The sequence below is a fragment of the Eulemur rufifrons genome, chromosome 7 (assembly GCF_041146395.1).
Source record: "Eulemur rufifrons isolate Redbay chromosome 7, OSU_ERuf_1, whole genome shotgun sequence".
NCBI classification, from domain to species: domain Eukaryota; kingdom Metazoa; phylum Chordata; class Mammalia; order Primates; family Lemuridae; genus Eulemur; species Eulemur rufifrons.
In genome coordinates this window covers 51840400-51845421 of record NC_090989.1, presented here as the reverse complement: position 1 = coordinate 51845421, position 5022 = coordinate 51840400, and the positions used below count along the sequence as shown (strand labels likewise).

Sequence of the window (5022 nt, the reverse complement as noted above, 5' to 3'; positions counted from 1 at the left end):
TCACATATCATAATTTAAGTCAGAAACAACTTTATAGTCAATAGTGTAAGTCTAATATTAATGTCTTTTGTTTCCTGAATTTAAAAATAGGTTGGTTATATTAAGCTTTACTATAAGGCTATAGTAACCAAAACAGCATGGTACTGGCACAAAATTATAGACATAGACCAATTGAACAGAACAGAGAACCCAGATATTAAACCATCCACACATTGCCAAAAGATCTTTGACAAAGCAGACAGCAATATATATGGGGAAAAGAATCCCTATTCAATAAATGGTGCTGGGAAAATTGGATAGCCACATGTAGAAGATGAAACAGGATCCATATCTCTCACCACTCACAAAAATTAATTCAAGATGGATAACAGACTTAAATCTAAGACATTAAACCATAAGAATTCTAGAAGAAAATGTTGGAAAAACTCTTCTAGATATTGGCCTAGGCAAATAATTTATGAATAAGACCCCAAAGGCAATCACAGCAACAACAAAAATAAATAAATGGAACCTGATCAAATTAAAAAGCTTCTGCACAGCCAAGGAAAAAATCAACAGAGCAAATAGACAACCTATAGAATGGGAGAAAATATTTGTATGCTATACATACGATAAAGGACTAATAATCAGAATCTACAAAGACCTTAGCAAATAAGCAAGAAAAAAAAAAAACACAAAACCCCATTAGAAAGCAAAAGACATGAACAGAAGCTTTTCTAAAGAAGATAGAATAATGGCCAATAAACGTATGAAAAAATGCTCAGTGTCACTAATGATCAGAGAAATGCAAATCAAAACCACAATGAGATATCACCTAACCCCAGTGAGAATGGCTTTTATCAAAAAGTCCCAAAGCAACAGGTGCTGGTGTGGATGCAGAGAGAAAGGAACACTTATACACTGTTGGTGGGATTGCAAACTACTACAACCTCTATAGAAAATACTATGGAGATTCCTCAAAGAACTAAAAGTAGACCTACTGTTTGATCCAGCAATACCAGTACTGGGTATTTACCCAAAGGAAAAAAAAGTCTTTTTAGCAAAAAGACATTTGCACTAGAATGTTTATTGCAGCACAATTCACAATTGCAAAGATTTGGAATCAACCCAAAGGCCCATCAATTCATGAGTGGATTAATAAAATGTGGTATATGTATGCCATGGAGTACTACTAAGCCATGAAAAATGAATTCATACCTTTTGCAACAATCTGAGTGGAACTGGAGACCATCCTCCTAAGTATCGTAAGAATGGAAAAACAAATACAACATGTACTCACTGTTAAATTGGAACTAACTGGTCAGCACTCATGTGTGCAGATGGAAGTAAAACTCAATGGAAATCATGCAGGTGGGAGGGAGGAGGAGGGGATGGGTGAAATCATACCTAACAGGCACAAGGTACACTATCTGGGTGATGGGTACACTTATGACTTTGACTCAAGTGGTACAAAAGCAATCCATGTAACCAAAACATTTGTACCCCTGGAATATTCTGAAATATATACATACATACATACATAAGAAACTAAAAAAAGATACAATGAAAGATGTGAACTCAGTAGTATACATGATGTAAGGCAAGAGTTTATAACTTAATACAGAAATTAATGTAGAGTCTAAGAAAATCATATCAAAAGCAAGCAAGCAAGACATAATAAAAGAAAAATTAAATCAGGGATCAGCCATCATATTTGGGCAAAATATGAAGAAATATTCAAAAACATTATGAAACTGTTGATTTCATCTAGTGAGTAGAAATGCTGGAAAGGTTCAAATATCACATAAAGAATCAAAGAGTTGGAAAAAAGGATCTATGGGGAAATTTTAATTAGAAATATAATTAGGGAAAAACCCTTATTACCACATGACTCATAACCCAGATTTGAATAGAACAGTCACATAACTCCTGAAGTGGAACTTTATAGTAAAATAACAGACTGATCTTAATATATGTTACAATGTGTGTGTAGGGGCCTTATTCAATTAATAAAGTACTATGAGGATAATATGATATTAGAAATGCACTTTGAAAAATTAAAATAAAATAAATTTTCTGCTTATAAAATAGTCAAATGATGGAATGGATCACAGAAGATGGTTATTATGAAGCCATGAGTAGGAGGAAATTATTTTAGTCTTGATTCTAGAAAGAAAAGAAGATAAGATGACATCTTATTCTTCCAAGACCTGAAATTTTGATTTGTTAGGTTTTTGGGAAGTACCATGTTTAATTCAGTGGCCTGTATTCTAATCTAGGGATTTCAAATGCACATCTTATTTTGTTACTTTGACTATCTTATATAATTGTTTCTAAAGAACTCCTCCCCCCCATCTATTTCCAAAATTCTATGGAGTGAGGACTAGAATCAAAGTATAATCTACTGAAAAGATAAAAATGTGCAGTTATTATTGCTGTTAAAAAAGCCCATGAATTGTGAAGGGATTTGTTTCTTTACAGCACAATTCTCCGATTGAAAAGGGCTTAATGCATTTATGTTTGGATCATCAGGAAGCCCACAACTTACAGTATAAGCAAGGAAAAATGTTTTAGGAATATGGGAATTTAATATATAAAATATATGAGTATATTGAGAGATGCTGTAATAATGAGTTGTAATATAGTTTATATACATTTTATTTTTTTAAATTTTTATTTATTTATTTATTTATTTTTCTCAGCTTCACTCAGACCCAAAGTATCAACACTCACTAAGTGAACTGCTGTTGATGAAAAATATTACCATCATTGTAGCATTTTATTTTTTAATTGACACATTGTAATTGTATGTATTTATGATGTACAATTTGACATTTCCATGCATATATATGAGGGCTGTCCGGAAAGCATCCAGCCATGTAGTATGAAAATTACATATTAACAATGGCTGGATGCTTTCCGGACAGTCTTCGTATGTTATATAAAAATGAAATCAGGATAGTTAGCATATCCATCATCTTGTACATTTATCATTTCTTTGTGGTGAAAACTGTCAAAAACCTCTCTTCTCAGTATTTTGTAATGTTAAATATCTTACTGTTAGCCATAGTTACCCTACTGTGCAATAGAACAGCAGAACTTATTTCTCCTATCTACTGTAACTTTGTACTCATTGACCACCGTCTCCCCATCTTCCTCTTCCTCCCCTCTCTTCTTTCCCTCTCCTCCTCGGTCTCTGGTAACCACTACTCTACTTTCTGCAACTATGATATCAACTCTTTTTTTTTTTTTACAGTATGAAACAATTTTATTTGCAGGAATGCAAAATGATTGTTTATCATGAGCATTTTGAACATATGACATGTCTGATTTTCTTGTTAAATTTGCATTTACTGGGGAACTGGTGTGTATAAAACCTTAATTAAGTATGAGCTCTGTTCTTCATCGTGGCGCCTATTGGGTATGTGATATAACTGCAGTATCCCTTTGGGGAAGGGGAGAAGGGCCTTCTTTACACCAAGTCCTAATGAAACTATAATTTCACTTTTGACTTTAAGCTATCAACTTAGGACTTGGCGAAAAATTTTGAGAGTGATTCAACAGAGGATGCTTCACCACTGAACACTCACTGTCATCAAGGTGCTTTAGAAAATTAAAAACATAGCACTTAACTCTTTTTTTTATTGCACGATTTAGGAGTACAAATGATTTTTAGTTATATAGATAATTGTATAGTAGTGGTGTCTGGGTTTGAGTACTTGTCACCTGAATAGTGTTTATTGCACCTGATAAGGTAGCTTTTCATCCTTTACCCCTGCTCTTGCTCTTTCCCTTCTGAGTTTCCAATGTCAATTATGACACTCTGTATGACCATCCCCTCCCCATCTTTCCCTCACTCCTTTTCAGTCTCTGGTAACCACTGTTCTGCTTTCTGCATCTATGATATCACCTCTTTAAATTTTTTGTTAATAATTTCCACACATGAGTGAGATCATGCAGTATGTGTCTTTCTGTGCCTGGCTTATTTCACTTAATATCATGCCCTCGATATCCATCCATATTATCACAAATGACAGGATTTCATTCTTTTTTATGTCTGAATAGTATTCCATTCTGTATATATATCACATTTTCTTTATTCATTTGTTGTTGGACACTTAAGTTGATTCAATATTTTGGCTATCATAAATAGTGCTACAGTAAATAAAGGAGTACAGATGTATCTTTGACATTCTGATTTCATTTTCTTTGGATATATACCCAGTAGTGAGATTGCTAGATGATAATGTACTTCTATTTTTAATCTTTTGAGGACCCTCCTTAATGTTTTCTGTAGTGGCTGTACTAATTTACAATTCAAACAACAGAGTGTAAGTGTTTCCTTTTCTCCCTTTTCTCTATATCCTTACCAATGCTTTTTTCTTTTGTCTTTTTAATAGTAGCTATTCTAACTGGAGTGAGGTGGTATCTCATTGTGGTTTTGATTTGCATTTCCCTGATGATTAGTGATACTGAGCATTTTTTCACATGCATGTTGATCATTTGTATGCCTTCTTTTGAGGAATGTCTATGAAGATCTTTGTCCCATTTCTTAATAACATTATTATTATTATTTTGCTGTTGTGTTAAGTTCCTTATATATTCTGCATATTAACTGCTTGTCAGAAGTATAGTTTGCAAATATTTTCTACTATCATGTAGGTTGTCTCTTCACTCTGCTAATTATTTCCTTTGTTGTGCAACTTTTTAGTTTGATGTAATCTCAGTTGTCTATTTTTTATTTTGTTGCCTGTGCTTTTAAGATCTTAGTCAAAAATTCCTTGCCCAATCCAATGTCATGAAGCATTTCCTCTTTTCTTTGGGGTAGGTCACTGGAGACTTATTGTTTTCCTATGGGGTATGTCATGTTTCTTGCTTCTTAATGTTTCCTGTGTTCCTATGTTGACATCTGCACATTTAGTGGAATAGTCACTTTTTTCAATTTTATGGAGTAGCTTTTGTAAGGGGAGACTTTTTTCGGTAGATGAGTCCTAGGGTGTTGGTTGGGTATGATGCATTGGCTTTGGTTCTACGTGGACTCAG

General features: G+C 33.6%; 1 non-coding gene across 1 annotated transcript; it reads right to left on the bottom strand.

Annotated features, from left to right (window-relative positions):
* Nucleotides 1-2683: 2683 nt before the first annotated feature.
* LOC138388971 (small nucleolar RNA SNORD56) lies at nucleotides 2684-2754 on the bottom strand. The gene has a single exon (XR_011234418.1). It is a non-coding gene; the product is annotated as a small nucleolar RNA SNORD56 (small nucleolar RNA).
* Nucleotides 2755-5022: the final 2268 nt, after the last annotated feature.